The 23,447-nt window shown below is 36.4% G+C and overlaps 1 long non-coding RNA gene across 1 annotated transcript in view; it reads left to right on the top strand.

Moving 5' to 3' along the window:
- Positions 1-12,029, top strand: part of LOC131381239 (uncharacterized) — an 85,796-nt gene extending 73,767 nt beyond the window's left edge. The window contains exons 5-7 of the long non-coding RNA XR_009209857.1: positions 3,890-4,003; positions 5,289-5,384; positions 11,768-12,029. This is a non-coding gene — a long non-coding RNA (uncharacterized LOC131381239). The remainder of the gene's footprint in view (positions 1-3,889; positions 4,004-5,288; positions 5,385-11,767) is intronic.
- Positions 12,030-23,447: the final 11,418 nt, after the last annotated feature.

Here is a 23,447-nt window from a genome sequence, read left to right as displayed (position 1 = left end):
GTATGGCATTTATCACATGACACTGCATTTTCTCCTGTTTCCAGCACCTAGCACAGTAGTAAACATAGCTGCAGTAGCTTCAACCACTAGTCACAAAACTTTGCTCTCTGCTCTCCAACCCCACCTCCACAGGAAGAACACACTTCCCCACTGTAGCCAGTACCACTGTGTCAATTTCAACCTAGGTCTTACGAAATATGGTGCTTCTTCTCACCCTTGTAGGTGCTTCCAATCACCATTATTTGGTTCTTTCAGAAAAGCTCATACCAAATAAATCAAAGGGAAAAAGAGCTGCTAGAGCTTATGTGCTAAAGTATGAGCAAGAAATTAATATCAAGTGTCATTGTTTCACTATATTGTAGAAACAACTAACAGAAAATAGCTAAACTGATATTTGAGGGACAAACAAACTTAAGAGTCTGTGTGGTATCTTAAGATATTCTAAGGAGAAAGAAATGGAATCAAAACCTGGGACATTTTTGTTGAAAATAAATTAGTTTTCTTAAAACATATTAAATAGTCTTTATGTCCTCAAAGGAACAGCCAACAATAAATATATTTCACTTCTTTAAATTTGAACTCATTTTCATCAGTCTTTGTCAGAGATTTTGTCTTTGAGCACATCCAGCTTGACTGAAAGTTATGTGTTGTTAAATTAATTTTTACCATAGTTTAAATGGATGCTAAGTACTCTCAAATGTTAAGGTTATATCTCTGATGGCATACAGCCCATGACAATATGAGAGAATGAAATATATTTTAAAAGGCATGACATTGCTTCTCCTTTTATGGGATGGAGTTGGCATATTAAATGAAAATGCTGCTATCCTACAGCATTTTTTGTTAAACCTTTTTGATGAAAATATTTTTCTTGGAGAAAAGAGATATTTACGTTTTAGTGAATTTCAGTATGAGGAAGCAAATTTTAAATGTCCTACTACAACATCCTTTTATATATTCACCCCAATTTCTAAAGTAACATATGTTCAAGGTAAAAACATTTTGAGAATACTGAAATGTATAAACTATAAGGTGAAATCCCATGATTTGGTATCCTAGAGCAAGTACAATTCACATATTGGTATATAATCTTCCAGGTTTACTTTTCTGTGTGTAGAATATCCAAGGCTGGGCACGGTGGCTCACGCCTATAATCCCAGCACTTTGGGAGACTGAGGTGGGTGTAGCACCTGAGGTCAGGAGTTCAAGACCAGCCTGACGAACATGGTGAAACCCAGTCTCTACTAAAAATACAAAATCAGCCAGGCATGGTGGTGCATGCCTGTAATCCCAGCTACTCAGGAGGCTGAGGCAGGAAAACAGCTTGAACCTGGGAGACAGAGGTTGCAGTGAGCTGAGATTGCGCCACTGTACTCCAGCCTGGGCAACAAGAGCAAAACCTCATTTAAAAAAAAAAAAAAAGAAAAAAGAAAGAAAGAAAAAGAAAAAAAAAATCCTTACTCTTCCATAATATTAGATTAGGGATAGACATTCTAGTACCTTTTGTTCTCCCTTATAAGAGTAGTGAGTATACAATTATTACCAAAATAAAGTATAAAATGATTGTATTAGATTTCTAATGGAAAAAGTACATAGTATGCTTTGATTTTAATTCCAAATAGACTCAAAAAGGGAAGATGATTTGCATCTTTCTACAGAAAACATGTGTAATACACATAATTCTGTGATGCTGCTTTATGACCTATTAATTTAAAAATGTAAGTGTAAACAGTTGGCTTGTTTCAGAAATACAAGTGAGATTTTCCGTTAGCTCTTTCACTTTACGAGTTGTGGTTTAATATGATTACCGCACTGTAAACATCTTACAAGACAGGGATGGAGTTGGCACATTACGTGAAAATGCTGCCATCCTACAGCATTTTTGTTAAACCTTTTTTGATGAAAATATTTTTCTTGGAGAGAGGAGATAGGTATGCTTTAGTGAGCTGCAGTAATAAGGAAAAAAATTTAAGTATCTTTCTATATATTAATAACTTAGAATGTTCCCAGTGAAATGTATATTTTTTCATGTATGTCTAAGTTTATATGACAGCAGAATTTCAGTACTTAGATACATATTTTTTCTGAAACTTTCAAGGAAAATATGAAACTTAATTTTTTTCCTTTGGCAAGTTATCTGGTCTATGCCAAAGGGCTTCCAACTGCAGAACCATGACTTGTTATTTGTTATGCAAGACTAAATGTGACTTCCTTGCTGCTTCTAAATTTATTCAGTCAAAGTTTCTTATGATCTACATGAACCATACAGAGAAGACAACCTACACTCCTTCAGGCAATTCATTCAATTCATCAAGAGAGAGAAATAAGGAGAGTTAAATAAAGACTCTTGTATAAATAATAACTACTATCATAAATAAGTTAATAGATTTTAAGCAAAAGTTAACATTTTACTTAGAGAGTGAAAGAAAATAGGCCATAAGATGGCCTGTGGAAGGTAAAAATAAACCAATTTTACTGACAGAACTATGGAATATTGATGTATTCATTGCTCTAAATGTGTCAGTTAATTCTCAGGAAGAAAGAACTAAGAAAAACTCAGGAAAACTATTTATAGCTCCAGATACCTATGTACTGATGGAAGAAAAATCTGAGCAATAAATCTAGTGAACAGGAACTTGAAAAGTGAATGCAATGAAAGTATTTTGAAGGTATTAAATTATTATTAGGAGTCAGAATATAGGTGTTACTAACTCATTAACTCTTAACAGTCTGTTAGGTAGGCATACTATATAGTGGCAGAGTGTTTAACTGTTTTGCACAAAATCACACCGTTGGTAAGAGGCAAAGTCGGGATTCATATCCAGGCCAGCTGGTGTCTGAGACTCTCATCTCAAAATTTCACTTTAGTACCTACTTATCTGTTCAAGAAGGCAACTGAGATCTCAAATGAACACTAGAATATCTGGGTAGTCCTGACCCATGAAACATACCATCCTCACAGATTCATTCCATTCAGTGGGTTCAAACATCCATTCTATCTATTTCATTTTCAGAAGAAAACATATGCCATCCATGAAAGGTGTTAGTTAGAGAGAGGAACACACAGGCATGCAGCGATTTGCAAACAGCCTGTAATTTAGAGATTGAATTCTAGGTTTGATATTTATCCAGGCAGATGATTTTTTTAATTTGAAAAATGCCCATCCTTGCCATCTAAGCCACAAAGTAAGCTTATAATTATGAATGCTTTCAATTTCAGAAGCTGACGAAGGAACTTAACGAGTAGAATATGAAAATGAAAGCTTATCATATGTTCAAAAGAAGCAAATCTAATTGAAATGAGGGGAGTTAGAATTATATCTTCAAAATATGCATGGGGATACAGCATATGAGCATAGCAGAGAAATTTTTATAAGACAAAATACAAAATTTAGGAGAACTTTATTTTTAGGAGAACTTAAAAATATATATATTTTTATCATCCACAGCAAACGTCATCGTAATGAAGAGATCCCATCCTTCATGGTCACACTCACAGCAATATTTCATCTACTCCTCTCTCCTTCATCTGTTGTCTGTCTTTTCCATGACTTTTCCTTCAACCTTCCTGTTTTTGAATGTATTTTGATGTTATCATGTAGCATAATAGCTGTATGTCTCCTTCGCTCCATATAAAGCTCTTCAGCAATGGGAAATTTGTCATATTTATCATTATACTCTTAATACTTAGCACAGTATCTGGAGCTCAACAAACATTTTTAAAGAGATTGCCTTATTGTAAGTAACAATGGGTATGTTGATCTATTATATGTTTTCTAGTGATGAAATTATTTAATTGCAGCTACCTAGAGTATTAACAGAACTAATATAATTCATTTGTGTGGAAAATATGCAATGATGATAATAATGATATATTTAATTCTCACAGTTTGAACAGTACATCTCCATCTTCTGTGGAAATAGAGCATGACGAAAGCATAGACTCTGAGTTTTTAATGGCCCAACAGGATGCAAAAGACAGACAATCAAACAAGCATTGAAGGTAAGCAGAATGGGAAATAAAATAAGAGAATCAAAAAGGTCTAATTTGGCATAATCATTACTTCAGTAGCATTTAGGAATAACTGAGTTGGGATATTATTGGAAACCAAGTATTCTTATGAGGCAATTGTAATTGATCCTGATTTAAGAGTTCGGATGGTTAAACAAGAAGTATAACTAAGGAAAAAATCAAAGACCAAATCCCAGAAGCAGAGACTGTTAAAGGATAAAATTTTAAAAATCTAGAAAAGCCTGCTGACACATGATTTTGAATAACGGAATTCCAGGAGTTAGATACTGGGACAGTTGGCCTAGTTATTTTAGATATTTGGAGGACAATAAAGAAAGATCCAGGGTTCACAACCAAAGGGAATATTTACTAAACAGGTAAGAGAGCACTATGAATGTCGCTTTTGTTATAAACAGGTTTTTTAAATGACGTGATTTTAGCTTTGGAAACATAAACTTGGCAATAGCGTTCAGGATGGATTCGAGGAAAAACAAATACTGAATATAAAGAGGACAGAGGTGATAGTTCTTGAAAATAATTAAAAGAACCTGAACTTTGGTATGCCTGAATTTTAGCACAGAGAATTACAAAGAAGGGAGAGATAATAATTGAGAATATGTGGGGAGTAACCAAAAGTACATTTTATAAGGTCATAAAAGCATTTACCCCAGATGATGCTATAATTAGAGATAGCATATAATGAACCTATGTTGTACTTAACAGGGTGTGATAATTAGAAAAGAGAGAGGCAAAATTAACCACACTCTCAAAGAAAAGCTTTATAAAACAATGAATATTTAGCTACCTTGAAGGAAACACAAAAAAAATAGATAGGTAAAGAGAATATGTGGAAGAATTTCCACGTAAGGAGTCAAAGCATGGGCCAGTGTTCTAGAATCAATAGTTACTCATTCTGATTTTAAGCTGGCAAGGTAGGATTCAGACTGATTGAAACTACATTAATACAGAGTAGTTGTGGGGGGAAAAAGTTGGGATAGATAAATGTTTCAGACATTATTAATCTGGAAACTACATAGATATACTTATATGTAAAATGAACAGCGTAAGGGAGGTTTGTAAGCTCTGAAACAAACAAACAAGCAAATTAAAAAAAGACATTAGAAATCATTCTTATAAGAGTATCAGTGAAGAATTGGAGTTAGGTTTCATGGCAGATTAAGGTTCCATTAGGAGGCAATTAGAAGACAATGGTATTGATTTCCTAAAGATGAAAGGACAAATGCAAGAAAAATACTGTCTTGGTGTCTTTTGACAGAGATAGGAACAGGATTACCCGAAGATAGCCAAGTTAGCTAGGGATGGTAAGCAAGCACGCAAGCAAATAAATAAAGAACTTTGGAAGAGCAATTAGGTGAGTGCACACATATTCCGTCTGTGATGGTGAAAGAATATCCTGTTTGTGTAAAGATCTTTTAAGCAGATAGAAATCAAAAACTGAAACCTTAGTAACTATTTGGGGCTAGAGAGTTAGGTTTCATAAGATAGTCCAACTTACTTGAGTGGGTGATTTTCATAAAAGGGACGGAGTGGACAAAGACTAAAAGATCAAGAATGGATACTTGGAAGGCCATTACTACTACAGATCAGGAAGAAAAAAAGCCAACCAAGAAATTAAGTGATGATGATGATGTCATAATAGTAATATATGCCAGTTTTTGAGCAATTATTCTGAGCCAGTGGCTATGATAAGGACTTTACATTAAATGCTCATAACACCATCTTTAAATAAAGATGTAGAATCGATAGAATTCAGTAAAATGCCAAAGCAATGTCTCAGTTATCAAGAGAGGGCAGCTTTTTAGGATGATCATCATCAGATCTTACTAAGACGTGAAATGGATTAAAAAGTTCCTATGGTCTGGCTAATGTAGGTACAACAAATTGGAAAACCTGTTAAGGAAGAATAATGACATTAGAAAAGGCAGGTTAAGGGCCTCTCTGCTGTTCAATTAAGGATAAGAGCCAAAAATAGCTCAAAAATTCATGTGGAAGAATGATGATTTTATACTAATGTTGGCATGGTACTACTAAGAGTGTTTAAAGGATTACAAATGATTCCCAGCAGGCTGAACTCTTACACAAGTAATTCTATTCATAAGTGTTCTTTAGTGGCTTTCATAGAATCAATAAATTAATAATAAAGATTTTTCCAAAAAATAAATAGTACTAAGAATAATACTTATCTATTATTCATTATAATAACCAAAGGGTTATATTAGCCTTGATACTAACAACCTTTCAAGTTAGATCTTATTACATGATTTCATAGTTAATAAATAAAATTGAGATCTGGACCGTTTAAGTAATTTGCCCAATGCACCTAGCTGTACGTACCAGAAACAGGCTTCCAGACCAGATACGCAAAGTCCCATAGCATTCCTCATTCCCACTGTTCCACACTGCCTCCTGCAAGAGTTTGTATCTACCTCTCTGCTCGTTAAGAGAGAGACAAAAGATAAATAATTTAAACCAACAAAGGCACTATGTATAATTCCCTTTTAACAGTTTTTTCACTAACTTGAGGTATTGGGAACTGGGCTCAAAATAGTTGACAATCTGATGGTCTTAATCTCTAAAAGGTTTACTCAATTTATAAAGTTGGCAGAAACACGATTAATACCATTTGCCTTATGAAAACTATGGTTCCACAGTAAATAAACAAAGAATGTCACAAATGTGAGTTGTGCTCTGAATAATAGGAAGATAGTTTAAGATGTGAAGAATGAGAGGTCACCATTATAGTAAACTCTCTGCTGACAGATGATTGTTTTTATGTTTTTATAATTTCCACAAAATTTCCATCCAAGGTCATTTTTAATTTATACCACACATTATTTCTCTTGATCCACCTTTTTCTCAAGGTACACTATGCTAAGGTTTTGTTTTTATTATCCCACCCACATGTGGTTGGCCTACACAAACACACACACGCCCAGCCTGGGTTTTTTCCCATCACAAATACCTGTGGTATTCATACTATGGGAAAAGGAGTAGCTTGGTTAAAAGTTGATGTAGAAGTTTATTAATGTCCAAACCCAAACTTATTACATATTGCACCGGCAAATGCTACAGAATGATAAAGTTATGGAAGTAGAGTACTCAGAAGCTTAGAGGCCAAATATATATATTTTTATTTTGTCCAACAAGAATATAAATATCATTGCCCCTAAGCATGTGCATAATAGGAAACAAGGAAGGGCACGACATCATTTGAAGAAAGTCAAGAATCACCTCCACTCTTCCTTAAGTGTTTTTCTAATGGTGTGTTCTTTCACCTGAAAATACTACCTATAATTCTATTGATATGTATTTTTTCTCTCTTACATACACACACAGAACACAATCATATTAATGAAAAAAATGTTACCTGTGAGTGAAGGCTATTCAGTCAGGAATGCCACCAGTTTTACCTTAAAAAACAAAGGCATATATACAGAATGGTCAAGTATGAAACTTAGCTGTTCAGAACCCAGACAAGAAGAAGGGTGGGTTTCATGCTTAGGGAACTGCTGGTACATTTAGAACCAAAGAGAACCTGGGAGGGGGAGCCCTGGGAAATAGGCGAGCTTAGAGGTAGGGAAATCATGCATGTGCTAATAGATGTGAAAGATATTTAAACGGATAAAGAATGACAGCTACAAAGTGGCCCATTGACTCACAAGCACGTTTACAGGTGCCAAGCAACGTATCAGCTCTTCTTCCCATTTTGGGGGCGCTGGTTGTGTTGTCATGCAGGTTTTTGCTCAGCAACACCTCCCCCACCTCTGCTTACTGGTACATGACATTAAAATACATGCACTTTCACTTCTGAATTCCTTGTCCCCCAGCCGCAAGAATTTCATTTTGAGTGTATGTGGATTTTAAGTCATTCTGGTTGAGGATGATCAGAAAAAGATGAAACCAGGAGATGGGGAGGGAAAAGGAAGACAAAACAGCAGGGAAAAACGCTTTGCCAAAGCAGCCACAGGAGAGATAAAAGAAGCCCAGCACTCACAATCTTGTCTGAGGAAGGCAGCTCAGACATATGTGAAACGGATTGATAGTGCCAGACCATAGTTCTCTCCTGGCACGCGGTACCTTAGAACAGAAAGTTGAGCCCTGGGTCCTTGTGAACAGCAGAAGAGGGCTGACAAACACCTGGTCCCCTGTGGCAGACTGAACGCGTTAAAAATGGTTACATGCAACTTTTTTCCATCTGAAGTATTCAAATTGCACGGTCTCTCTCATAGAATTAAAAATCAAAGTCATCATCAGAAAGATATTAAGTATTTGGATGGAAGATCAGACTCTGAGGAAAAGGAAGTGCTTCTTAGAGTCTTACATGCAAACTGTCTGCCACAGAGCGCAATTCATAAGTATCTCATTTCAACCACAGAAGGAAAGGAACGAAGGGTAAAATGGAGATACATAAAATAATATTTATACTCTTTTGATCTAATACGTCATCTTTATAATTTTATTTTCATGAGTAAGAAAAATTTTAAAAACACACTTTTATTAAGGAGGTTAACCTGAAAATTGTCTCTTCATGATCTTTAGTCCCATAAGGTAAGGATCACACATTGGGGTGCCTTCCTGCCACAGCCAGGAAACCTCAGTAAATGACACCTCTTAGTTGAAAGGTGATAGAGTGATGAGGATTGAGCTAAGTTTGAGAGCACATGCCCGGTTTTTTTAAATTCAATTTTCTTAAACCACTTGGTAAACCAAAGAAATAGGTCTGTTAGCCACAAGCTTTTCTCAGTCTGCCAGTTTTAACCTCTCAATGTCTTAAGTTCCTCAGCAGCAAACTGTCCTGCCACAGGGGTTTTAAGTTAAAAAAAAAAAAAAAAAAAAAAGAAAAGCACTAAAAATGGAAATACAAACAAAGCAAAACCTTCAACTTAAGAAAATATGTGTTTTCCTAGACTTGTGGCTTTCAAACTTCAATTTCTGATGTTATTTCTTTTTTTGAACACTTTGTGCTGAGTTTTTTTTTTTTTTTTTGTATTTGATATGTGTTGATACTTCGACAGGAAGCTTATAAGGATGATATCCACTTTTGTGTGGTTTTATCAAAATGAATACTGGGGGAATAGAGGTATTCTACTTGTAGATTAAAAACACAAACATGTACATACATCAATATATAAAACATACAAAAACCCACAAACATATACACACATGCCGTCACAGATATACAAACGTACATGTATATACATAAATACATACACACACGCATACATGTACACACACAGAAATTCAGAAACACATTTGAGAAGTCTGCCAGGCCTTCTAAAATGTATAAAGGCTCCTGTGGGAGAATATTTTGGGCTCTCTAGCAAGGGTAGACCAGAGTTGGTTTTTAGTATGGATCAGAGTCTGCCCAGAAATTACTCCATATTGCTGGGCCTGGTAACCCTTACCAACTTCCCTGCACCTCATTTTGACCTTGCCTGTAGCTGAAAAACAAAAGCTGCTGCTTTTGTGACTCTTCTTTAAACTAAAATTTAAGGGAAATATGGCCCCATTTCTTCCTGATCATTACATCTCACACTTTCATTCTTGTTCCTCTGTCCTGGGTAGCAAGTATTTTTTTAAGTAGAAACTTCCTTCAAATGATTGGATATGCAGATGTCTTTTCCGATCCTCAGCTGAGGTGGCCTAAACATAGATGTATTAATTTGACCTGTGTTATTTTATTACTTTTGTAAATTATGTAAGTTGGGCAACATCTCCAAAACACTTAAGTATAACAAAACTAGAGCTAAGGTTTAGACTTAGAATTTCAGTGATTTTTTTTAATTGAATGAAGACACTGATTTTGTTTTATTTTCTTCTATTTTTATTATGTTTTAAACTTTTACTTTAGGTTCAGGGGTACGTGTGCAGGTTTGTTATATTGGTAAATTCATGTCACAGGTGTTTCTTGCATAGATTATTTTGTCACCTCAGTACTAAATCTAGTACCCACTAGTTACTTTTTCTGCTCCTCTCCCTCCTCCCAATCTCCACCAACAGGTAGGGCCCGGTGTTTGTCGCTCCCTTTTGTAAGACACTGATTTTAATGGCTATCAAACCATAAAGCCTGTTGATATTAGAAAATTTTGTGAGGTTATTGAAAATAATTATATAAGTTGGGCAACAACTTATTGACTTTGTTCTGTACCATATAGGCAGGAAGAATTCTACAAGTGAAATTGCGATTACAACTTTTAAACTATCTTAGATTAATTCTTGTGGTATGCAGAATCCTAAGATGGCCTCCAAGAATTCTGCTGCCTGTGTATATACCTTATCTATCCCCTTCCTTAATTACAGAGGAAAGCTACACATGATAGCTGTCACTGCCATGATTATGTTATATAACAAAAGAGAAGCAGATCTGCACATATAATTATGGTTCCAAATCACTTGAAATAATCAAGGGGAGAATATTTAGCAGGCCTAATGAGACGAACGCTTTCGAAGTGGATCTGGATGTCAGAGACTGTCTCTCCTGCTGGTTTTGGAGTAACAGGCCACCAAGAGTTAGGTAATCACACAGAAGTTAAATTTGCCAATGACTTTATGGCCTTGGAAGAGTATCCTAAACCTTAGATAAGACTCCAGCCCCAGCCGACACCTTAATTTCAGCCTTGTGAGACCCTAAGCAGAAGACTCAGTTAGGCCATTCCCAGGTTCCTAATCCACGGAAATAGACAATCTACGTATGTTCTTTTAAACTGCCAAATTCAAGATAATTTGTTATACAGCAAATGAAAACCAATACAGCTCTCCTACTGAGCTTGCAAATACAGTAAAGCATAACCATTTAACAGTTAAATAATACTAAAGTAAATCATTCTAAAATAAATTATTTATACTTCTTGTATTAATATTTTTAATAATCAATATTAGTTGATTATTAAATATTATTACATATATAATGAATAGTATCAGTTCAATTCTTGCCGTATACCTAGTAAGACATGTCAAAACATTCTTTTTCAGTGTGACAGATTGATTGCTAAAGTTTTCCCATTTTTCTACTCTCTTGGTATCCATGCCCCAGGCAATTTAACTTTGTATCTTTCATCAAGAGGTAGAATCTATTTGCTGTACTGGCGATGTGACTTGCTTTGGCCCATAGAATATGTTGGAAACGATGGTGTGCCAGTTTCAAGCCTAGGTCTTAGGGGAGCCTGCATGTCTCTGGTCTCTTGGGACTCTACCAAGACCTAAGAAAAACCTTAGGCTAGCTTGCTGTAGTATGAGACACGTGGACAAATCCTAAAGGTTCCAACTATCCCAGACAGTCTGTGTTTAGCCAACTCTTTGCCTGATCACAGATACTTGAGCAATCTCAGTTGAGAGCAGCTAAGCCTCACTAGCTCAGCAGACCTATTCAGTGAACCCATAGGTAAGTAAGAAACAAAAATATGTTGTTTGTTTTAAGGTATTATGTTTTGGTGCAGTTTGTTGCCCAACAATATATTGGTTATAGCTAATACATACAATAAATAATGTTTATAATAAAAGCAAATACCATGATAGCTAATACATACAATAAATAATGTTTATAATAAAAGCAAATACCATGATTGAGAGAATTTATCTTGAATCTTTTTCATTTTTACAAAAGATAAAATAATAATTATACAATATTTCCTGATATAATTACTGTATAATATGTATAACTTTATCATATTTACTGTGAAATAATAAATTCAAAATATCAATTTCAATATGTTTTACACACTCCTTATTTTGTAGATGCTTTATGTGATTTATAAATGCAAATATAAAACCTCTGTCCTCACTAACTGCTAGCCACAGAGTCAATGACAAGGATATTAAAAGTTATAAAGGCTTGTCAACAATGTGATGCTTGGATGTGTGTCATTATAGTGTACTTCTGTATTTTTCAAGTTGTTCAGCCAGAGCGTGGAGATCTTCAGTACGAAAACTCATTGTTCTTTGAAGACAGCTTATTTTATACTTGGATTGCTCTGAGCATTAAAAATGTTTTTCGTTATTTGGGCCAAACATTGTCGTCCTCTAATTTGTATACACTGACCCTAGTTCTATCTGCTAGGGGACTTAGGGGTCATGTAGAGCAGATTTAATTCCTGTTGCACCCAGGTTGTGGTACTTTGTTATGGCAGCCATTAGCAAACTCATACACCAACTAACCCCATAATACCACTAATTTTGACTAAATGTTCTAATGTAGCAAATACTTTGTTACCCAGAGCCATGCCTTCTATAGGTATTCGATTACGGGTATCTACAAATGATATTTTGGATAAACCTTTGCCACTGCATGCCGTGAACTACTAGTCCCCCTTTACCAATGGAAACAAGGTCATTATGCCTTTAATATGCTCAAAACAGAGAATCATAGCCAGAAAATTCAGAACTAATTAAGGAGAGAACTTATCCTTAAGATTCTATTTCTCTAGGACCACTCTGGTACACAATTCTCTTTAAATCAAGTAAGAGAAAGGAAGAGAGAGGGAGCAATGTGTGTGTGTATATGTATACATATATATACACACGTACATATATATGCATATATATACACACACACACATACTTACACATAAATATATAATAGATTTTTTCAAATATATACATATATAATGTTATTACCAGAATTTGGTCTTGCACATTTGGGGAAGTGGGTTACGCAGCCTCTATAAAGCTGTCATCTTGCAACTGATACTGGAGTTGAAGTCTACAGAGCCAGAAGTGAAGAAGGGAACATGCATGTAGGTTGGTGAAGTCAAGTGCAAGCTAGAACTCACAAGCACTAATTAGAACCTCATGAGGACAGACAAATTCACGGTAGTTGTTTCTGCCTCTGACTCTAATGACAAGTATATTCTGAAGAAGCTGGGCCTTTTTGTCGTGGAGGTAAAGACAAAGACACACACACACACACACACACACATCTGGCCTAAAAGTCAAAGAAGTGAAGGAAGACCTAGGGGAAGATAGAAGTTGCAGACAGCCATGGCTTCAAGTCAGTGAGATGAGTTAGCAGATCAGCAAAAGTCTCTATGAGCTGCGACATGGCTTCTCCTTTTCTTCCTTACTCCAAATAACCCTGCAATCTTCATTTGTCCTGAAATTTCTATTTAATTCCACACTAAATAGAAACACACACGAAAGGAAATTCTGGAATATGCAGTTCAAGTTCAGTCTAGCCAAGTTAACACATTACAAAGTCATCACAAGCATCAGGCTTTTTATGACCTAGCCTGGGGTGTCACAGTATAAACTTAGGGTGTTTGATTAACCTATTCTATTGTCAATTCCGCCTGTCTATTCTTCACAATCCCACTGAGAATAAAAAACCTCACATTTCGTAAGGATAATTGTCAAATAATTTGTGGTCATATTTTAAAAGGTACACAGTAGATGCGTGTGTATGTGCATTTGTGTGTGCATGTGTACGTGAGAGAGGGAAATCGACTGGCATAGAAAATATGGTAAAATGTCGAAAATTGGGGAATCTAGGTGCAGGAAGTAAGAAATATTATTTTTACTGCTTTTGCAGCTTTTTCATCATTTTAAATTCTTGAAAAGAACAACATGAGAGAATGGAGGTAGCAACCTAAGGAGAAGTAGATGTTTACTCACATGTATAAAGTTCATTATTTTTCATTATCTTGTGGTTTTAACAAATTATTTGAAGAGTTAATAAGAAAAAAACGAAGCATGTCTCTACTCTTTTTGTGTCAGATAGCTTCTCCACCCAAATGTCACTGGCTTGACAGTGCAAAAGAGAGTTGTGTGGAATGTGCATTTAATTTCAACCAGTAGATTAGCTTAGACGTTTAAATTATCTAGTTACTATAATAATTTACTATTTTTCTTCTAAACAGAAAAATATCAACTTTATATAGCCATATTTTCTAAACTTGAGGGTACATTAAAGGAATTTCTGCGAACCAGATGTTTTCTTCTTTGCATGTAAAGTGGGTCAGTTAAAATTTTGTTATCCAGCATTTCACGTTTTCCAAATAGACTTGTTTCAGTGATTTGATGAAAATTGCTAATTTGCCAAGATACATCTTTTTCTGAGTGCCAAAAGTTTTAATCTTTTTCTGATTGATTCTTGCTGTCACTCCTTCAGTTTCAGCATGAATGTCAGGGCCCCCTGAACTGCTTGCAGTCCTGCTGCTCTTTCTCAGATAGTTCAGAATTACAGCTTCAGTCTAGGATTGAATGTGGTCATTTCAATCATTTTCCATTCCCCGAAGAGACTATAATTCTCTTATAAAATGCTTATTAGGGAAGACATTGGGAATTCAGAACAATTTTATTTTCTGCTTATCTTCCAAGGGCCATGAGATCAGGATCCAGATGTTCTGACTCAGCCAAAGGCAGGACTGTTCCCCGGCAAAGGAAAAGTGAGATTATGCATGCAGGAGACAAAGAGGACTGGGAATGCATATGCCTAAGTGATAGATATACCGGCATAGCCACTTCTAATATATTTACTGAGACAGAGAACATAAAGGCTTGTTAGAAGACTGAAGTGTCCTTTGACTGTAACCATTGTAAATGCAGTTGAAAAATAAAAGATTACATAACAAATTGAAACAAGTATAGCAGGGTTATTGAGAAAATAGGTTACCTTATTTCATGCAGTTGGGAAGGTTCAAGTTAGAGTAGTAGCAGGGAAAGATTTTAAAAGCATCATTACACTTGCTATTAAACAGGAATCATCCTTGCTCTCCCTTCTTTGCTCATTTTTGTACTCCCCAAGCTCCCTCTTCCTGTTTCTATGGTTTTTTTTCTGTCTTCCAACCAAATAAAATGCTATCTGAAAACAGCCATTTTAAATCTATTTTTACTTCTTTTTCTTTGTTTCTCCACAGTTGCATTTGCTTACATTGAGAACATATTACAAGAAGAAAAATAAAAATGAGTTTGTGTTTTAATTTTTGAACAACAAATACAACTACTATTAAAGCATTTGTCATCTTTCTTAGTTAAGTTCCTTTATGTCTCCTTCTTTGCTCATTCCAGCTCTCTGTATACACGGTTCATCGCATCATTCAGGCTTATACCCAAATGCCATTTCAGAAAGCATAACCTGTGCTACATGTTACCTGAAGCATGCTTTGATTTCAACTAACATGCTTCACTGAAATTTCGAAATCTAATGTTAAATATGATGTCTTTTAATGGCTTATAAGAAAAATACTTTTGCACATGCATATGCAAAAGTCCATAAAGCAGTATCTATGAGAAGTTTCCATCTTTAAATGAGACAGAGTGAAAAACAAAACAAGCAACTTTTGTCAGTAACCCTCAGCTTACTTGGAGACTCGCCAATTACTATAAGAATGCTGAGTTTTGTATTCCTAATTAGCGTGGGGCGTATTGTGCCTTGCTGTCAATTTCCACACAAGGAATGGCTTACTGATTCCGACCCTTCCTTCAGCTGAGGGATTACTACTCATGAAGCTGACAAAGCTGTGAAAGACGGTGTTAGGCAAGTAAAGCTCAGCAGGCTTTTATGTTGAAAATTTTCTTGGAAGAATGCTAACCTCTATCAAAGAGTCCATGCCAGGCAGGATAGCTCTAGTGATTATATATATATATATACACACATATATATATACACACACACACATTTATGTACACATACACAAATATATGTATATATATGTGCATTTTATGTACATATATTTGCTGTATAATGCAGGTGATATATTTATTATATATATTATATAAAATATGTATAAATAATATATATTATATATAATATTATACATCTCACCTATATTATATAGCAAATATATGTGATATATATATCTCATATATATGTATGTGATATATACACACATGTGATATATATGTATATCTTGTATACATATATACATTTAATATATAATACAGGTAATATATATTTTATATATAATACTAGTGAAATAGTCAGTATATTGTATATTCTATATGCAATACCAGTGATAGTATTAACCAGTCCTGGAGGCAGTTAAATAGAGTAGGCTTGCAAACAATTTGCATGTCAGATTGAAATTAAATTTAAACCTCTGCCCCTTAACAAGCCATACTATTTCAAACTTGAAAAAGACTGTAAGGATCATCTAGTCTACTTGTCATCAGCTAGGGAACTCATCTTTTTTATGATGTTTTCAGTAGGTACCCAACCCATTTCTACTTGTTGCGGTCTTTGCACTGTACACTTAGGAGTCAGATACACTTGGCTTTACATATTCACTGCAATTCTTAGCTCTGAGATCTAGGGAAACCTTCTGAGTCTGTTTTCCTCATTTAAATAAGGGTAATATTAGGCATTTCATGTTGTTCTGGTGATTCTGCAAAGTAATATATTTAACATTCCCATTATAGAGACCAGAACAATATTTGTTTAATAAATACAAGTTTCTTTATCCATTCCTTCCAGTTCTGGGAAGGTCATTAACTTCCCAATCAGTTTGTTCCATTGTTGAACTGGAAGAGTTGTTAGAAAGTTCTTTCTTGTACTCTAATCTGCCTTTCTGTTTTTCTCATCTGTACTTTTCAGTTGTGGCTTTGAGCTTCCCAGAAGTAGTTTCTGTCTATTCCCATAAGTTAGTAGGTATTGTTTGAATATGGTAGAATCACCCGATTGTTATCCAGAGTATATATTCTCAGTTACTTTTACTAATTTTCAATTGATATGGTTTCTGTACAGTTTAACTGTACAGTCTGTTAAAGCAAACTAAATATCGCCGGAGAAGGACTCTGTATTTCTATATTTGAGTCATTGTGGATGAACCATAACCTAGCTTAAGAGTCAGAGAAGACTAAAAACCTACCTTAGGAATATGTGCCTGTAAAAATAGCTAAGTCCTGGCCAATCCCAGCCACCATACTTCAACCATTTATACATTGCTGAGTGTTTATTCTGTGTTCAAATAAGGCAAACGCTGAGCTGTAACCAATCCAGGCATTCTGTACCTCACTTCCAATTTCTGTACATCATTTTTCTTTTTTTGTCTATAAATCTTCTTCCACCACATGACTGTGACTGTGCTGGAGTCTCTGTGAATCTGCTGTGATTTGGGGGCTGCTTGGTTTGTGAATCATTCATTGCTCAATTAAACTCCTTTAAATTTAATTTGTCTGAAGTTTTTCTTTTATCAAGTCCTATCCTACTGGACAAAATTAAGTAGCTGAATGACCCAATCTCTTCTTCCTCAAACTATCCATATTCATCACTCAGAATTTCTGAATACTATATTTAAATTCATTATGATTTAACTATTTTTTAAATTACATTCAATTTTTAATCACATAAAACCTAGCAATTTTCATGGGAGGACCCACTGGAATTGTATTATACGTCTTCCTTGTCACTGTCACACAAACCCAACCATGAGTCCTAAATCTAGCTCTGTATTAGTCAGGGTTCTCTAGAGGGACAGGACTAATAAGATAGATGTATATATGAAGGAGAGTTTACTAAGGAGTATTGACTTACACGATCACAAGGTGAACTCTCACAATAGGCCATCTGCAAGCTGATGAGAAGGAAGCCAGTCTGTGCCCCAAAACCTCAAAAGTAGGGAAGCTGGCAGTGCAGCCTTCAGTCTGTGGTCAAAGGGCCAAGAGCTCCTGGCAAACCACTGGTGTAAGCCCAAGAGTCCAAAAGCTGAAGAACTTGGTGTCCAATGTTTGAGGAGAGGAAATATCCAGCACAGGAGAAAGAGGAAGGCTGGAAGACTTAGCCAGTCTAGTCCCTCCACGTTCCTCTGTCTGCTTTATCCTAGCCACGCTGGCAGCTGATTAGATGGTGCCCACCCAGATTGAGGGTGTGTCTGCCTCTCCCAGTCCACTGACTCAAATGTTAATCTCCTTTGGCAACACCTTCACAGACACACCCAGAACAATACTTTGCATCCTTCAATTCAATCAAATTGACACTCAATAATAACCATCACAAGTCCACTCCTTGTCGACTTGAACCCATATACACCTTCTGAAATCATACATAATCTTCAAATAAAGACAATAATACGGTCATAATTACACCTAACATAATACAGCTATCCTTTGTACAACCAAAACACATCAATCTCCAACCTAGATGCTATGACATAAAGTTAACAACACTTAAATACTCATATGAAGTCAATAAATCTTATGTCACACAACAAAGGAGAAAGGAAATAAAACGAAGATTTGTTAGTAGAAGTGTATACATGCACAAACATGTTCTTAACAAAATAAGAAGGAAATACTCATTACAATTATAGTCATCTTTTCTACAATTGGTCATGTGGTCGTAGCTGGTATTGATGACTACCTTCTTCTACTACTCATTCTATATTATGTTTGCCTTCAGCAAGCACCTCAGCAGTCATGGATTTTTACCTGGTGAAGTGACCCCAAACCTTCATTTCTAAAGAGTCTGGGTCATTTGTAGTCCTTCCCAGATTGGGCTGTTGTAGTTTCCCACTGACCTTAATCACAGGGCATGGTAATACTAAGAGATGCCCTAAGGGATCTCATGTATTCCACCCATACTCTTCCTTACCTCCACTGTGGAGTAGTAGACTTGCACAGCAGCCTGGACCTGTTGCAGAGCCTTCTCCTGTTCTGGACCCCACTCAATGCTGGCAGCCTTTTGGGTCACTCGATAAATGGGCCAGAGTAACACACCCAAATGAGGAATGTGTTGCCTCCAAAATCTAAGTAGGCCCACTGGGCATTGTGCCTCTTTCTTGGTTGTAGGAGGGGCCAAAGGTAGCAACTTATCCTTTACCTTATAAGGCATATCTCAACAGGCCCCACACCACTGGTCCCCTAGAAATTTTACTGAGGTAGAAGGTCCCTGAATTTTAGTCATATTTATTTCCCATCCCCTGGCATTCAAATGTCTCACCCGTAAGTACAGTGTGTTTTGCTACTTATCACTCACTGGATCCAATCAGCATAATGTCATCAATGCAATGGACCAGTGTGATATCTTGTGGAAGGGAAAAGCAGTCAAGATCTCTGCAAACAAGATCATGGCACAAAGCTGGAGAGTTGATATACCCCTGAAGTAGGACAGTGATGGTTTATTGCTGGCTTTGCTAGCTGAAGGCAAATTACTTCTGGTGGGCCTTCTGGACAGGAATGGAGAAAAAGTCATTTGCCAAATCAATGACTATATACCAGGTACCAGAAGATGTGTTAATTTGCTCAAGCAATGAAACCACATCTGGTACAGCAGCTGCAATTGGAGTCACACTTGGTTAAGCTTATGATAATCCACTGTCATTCTCCAAGATCCATTTGTCTTCTGCACAGGCCAAATAGGAGATTTGAACAGGGAGTGGAATCACCTCTCCCATGTCTTTCAAGTCCTTGAGGGTGGCACTAATCTCTGGCTTCCCTCCAGGGATGTGATACTGTTTTTGATTTACTCTTTTTTCTTTGTCATGTGACATAAGATTTATTGACTTCATATGGCTGCTGTTGGTTTCCCATGTAATTAAAATGCCCTCTGGGTCAACAGAATATTTAAACCAATTAATGAAATAAATAATTATACACATCTATCACTGTATATAGTAAAATAAATATTATTTGCATTGTTCTTTAGTCAGTGAACAACGACCTCCTCTTTTCTTGAGTTGATATGAAAGTTGCAAGGTTGACAGCTAACTCATTAAAGAAAAAAAATCATAGAGATGAAGATGAGGGATAATTATATAGTTTTATGTGTATTTACTTGAAGTGTTATTAAATATTAACTACTCTTCTACTCTTTCATTAAGTCTACCTAGGTCTGCAGAAGGTATCAGTTATGATGCATTTTTAGTTATGATAATAAGTATAATATTAAAAGTGAAGTTTACATTTAAACTCAATACATACGCTAAATTATAATCAAATGGTAATTGAAACTTAACACACTGAATCTCTAATACATTTATGTAATTAAGTATGAATAATAATTATGGAGCGGAGAGTGGTATGTATCTTTTTTTTTTTTTTTTTTTTTTTTTTTTGATGAAAAACAGAGCTTTATTTTTTTTTTTGAGACGGAGTCTTGCTCTGTCACCCAGGCTGGAGTGCAGTGGCGCAGTCTCAGTTCACTGCAAGCTCCGCCTCCCAGGTTCACGCCATTCTCCTGCCTCAGCCTCTCCGAGCAGCTGGGACTACAGGCGCCCGCCACCACGCCCGGCCAACCTTTTTTATTCTCAGCAGAGACGGGGTTTCACCATGGTCTCGATCTCCTGACCTCGTGATCCGCCCGCCTCGGCCTCCCAAAGTGCTGGAATCACAAGCGTGAGCCACCGCGCCCGGCCTTCGTTTTCTAACTCTTTTTTTTTTTTTTTCTTTTTTATTATACTTTAGGGTTTTAGGGTACATGTGCACAATGTGACAATGTGCAGGTTTGTTACATATGTATCCATGTGCCATGTTGATTTCCTGCACCCATTAACTCGTCCTTTAGCATTAGGTGTATCTCCTAATGCTGTCCCTCCCCCCTCCCCCCACCCCACAACAGGCCCCGGTGTGGGAGGTTCCCCTTCCTGTGTCCATGAGTTCTCATTGTTCAATTCCCACCTATGAGTGAGAACATGCGGTGTTTCGTTTTTTGACCTTGCGATAGTTTACTGAGAAATGTTTTCCAGTTTCATCCATGTCCCTACAAAGGACATGAACTCATCATTTTTTGTGGCTGCATAGTATTCCATGGTGTATATGTGCCACATTTTCTTAATCTAGTCTATCGTTGTTGGACATTTGGGTTGGTTCCAAGTCTTTGCTATTGTGAATAGTGCCGCAATAAACATACGTGTGCATGTGTCTTTATAGCAGCATGATTTATAGTCCTTTGGGTATATACCCAGTAATGGGATGGCTGGGTCAAATGGTATTTCTAGTTCGAGATCCCTGAGGAATCGCCACACTGACTTCCACAATGGTTGAACTAGTTTGTTGCCGTTCATTTGATGATATTTCTTTGCTGTGAAAAGTTTTTTTTAAGGGATCCCTTTGTCAATTTGGCTTTGTTGCCATGGGTCCTTGCCCATGCCTATGTCCTGAATGGTATTGCCTAGGTTTTCTTGTAGGATTTTAATGGTTTTAGGTCTAATATTTAAGTCTTTAATCCCTCTTGAATTAATTTTTGTATAAGGTGTAAGGAAGGGATCCAGTTTCAGCTTTCTACATGTGGCTAGCCAGTTTTCCCAGCACCATTTATTAAATAGGGAATCCTTTCCCCATTTCTTGTTTTTGTCAGGTTTGTCAAAGATCAGATAGTTGTAGCTATGCGGCATCATTTCTGAGGGCTCTGTTCTGTTCCATTGATCTATGTCTCTGTTGTGGTACCAGTACCATGCTGTTTTGGATACTGTAGCCTTGTAGTATAGTTTAAAGTCAGGTAGCGTGATGCCTCCAGCTTTGTTCTTTTGGCTTAGGATTGACTTGGCGATGCGGGCTCTTTTTTGGTTCCATATGAACTTTAAAGTAGTTTTTTCCAATTCTGTGAAGAAAGTCATTGGTAGCTTGATGGGGATGGCATTGAATCTATAAATTACCTTGGGCAGTATGGCCATTTTCACGATATTGATTCTTCCAACCCATGAGCACGGAATGTTCTTCCATTTGTTTGTATCCTCTTTTATTTCATTGAGCAGTGGTTTGTAGTTCTCCTTGAAGAGGTCCTTCACATCCCTTGTAAGTTGGATTCCTAGGTATTTTATTCTCTTTGAAGCAATTGTGAATGGGAGTTCGCTCATGATTTGGCTCTCTGTTTGTCTATTATTGGTGTACAAGAATGCTTGTGATTTTTGTACATTAATTTTGTATCCTGAGACTTTGCTGAAGTTGCTAATCAGCTTAAGGAGATTTTGGGCTGAGACAATGGGGTTTTCTAGATATACAATCATGTCATCTGCAAACAGGGACAATTTGACTTCCTCTTTTCCTAATTGAATGCCCTTTATTTCCTTCTCCTGCCTGATTGCTCTGGCCAGAACTTCCAGCACTATGTTGAAAAGGAGCGGTGAGAGAGGGCATCCCTGTCTTGTGCCAGTTTTCAGAGGGAATGCTTCCAGTTTTTGCCCATTCAGTATGATATTGGCTGTGGGTTTGTCATAGATAGCTCTTATTATTTTGAGATACGTCCCATCAATACCTAATTTATTGAGAGTTTTTAGCATGAAGAGATGTTGAATTTTGTCAAAGGCCTTTTCTGCATCTATTGAGATAATCATGTGGTTTTTGTCTTTGGTTCTGTTTATATGCTGGATTACATTTATTGATTTGCGTATGTTGAACCAGCCTTGCATCCCAGGGATGAAGCCCACTTGATCATGGTGGATAAGCTTTTTGATGTGCTGCTGGATTCGGTTTGCCAGTATTTTATTGAGGATTTTTGCATCAATGTTCATCAAGGATATTGGTCTGAAATTCTCTTTTTTGGTTATGTCTCTGCCAGGTTTTGGTATCAGGATGATGCTGGCTTCATAAAATGTGTTAGGGAGGATTCCCTCTTTTTCTATTGATTGGAATAGTTTCAGAAGGAATGGTACCAGTTCCTCCTTGTCCCTCTGGTAGAATTCAGCTGTGAATCCATCAGGTCCTGGACTCTTTTTGGTTGGTAAGCTATTGATTATTGCCACAATTTCAGAAGCTGTTATTGGTCTATTCAGAGATTCAACTTCTTCCTGGTTTAGTCTTGGGAGGGTGTATTTGTCGAGGAATTTATCCATTTCTTCTAGATTTTCTAGCTTATTTGCATAGAGGTGTTTGTAGTATTCTCTGATGGTAGATTGTATTTCTGTGGGATCGGTGGTGATATCCCCTTTTTCGTTTTTTATCGCATCTATTTGATTGTCCTCTCTTTTCTTCTTTATTAGTCTTGCTAGCAGTCTATCAATTTTGTTGATCTTTTCAAAAAACCAGCTCCTGGATTCATTAATTTTTTAAGGGTTTTTTGTGTCTCTATTTCCTTCAGTTCTGCTCTGATTTTAGTTATTTCCAGCCTTCTGCTAGCTTTTGAATGTGTTTGCTCTTGCTTTTCTAGTTCTTTTAATTGTGATGTTAGGGTGTCAATTTTGGATCTTTCCTGCTTTCTCTTGTGGGCATTTAGTGCTATAAATTTCCCTCTATACACTGCTTTGAATGTGTCCCAGAGATTCTGTTATGCTGTGTCTTTATTCTCATTGGTTTCAAAGAACATCTTTATTTCTGCCTTCATTTCATTATGTACCCAATAGTCATTCAGGAGCAGGTTGTTCAGTTTCCATGTAGTTGAGCGCTTTTCAGTGAGTTTCTTAATCCTGAGTTCTAGTTTAATTGCACTGTGGTCTGAGAGACAGTTTGTTATAATTTCTGTTCTTTTAGATTTGCTGAGGAGAGCTTTACTTCCAACTATGTGGTCAATTTTGGAATAGGTGTGGTGTTGTGCTGAAAAAAATGTGTATTC

Source organism: Hylobates moloch, unplaced genomic scaffold, assembly GCF_009828535.3.
Source record: "Hylobates moloch isolate HMO894 unplaced genomic scaffold, HMol_V3 SCAFFOLD_14, whole genome shotgun sequence".
NCBI lineage: Eukaryota > Metazoa > Chordata > Mammalia > Primates > Hylobatidae > Hylobates > Hylobates moloch.
This window is presented reverse-complemented; position numbering and strand designations above follow the sequence as displayed.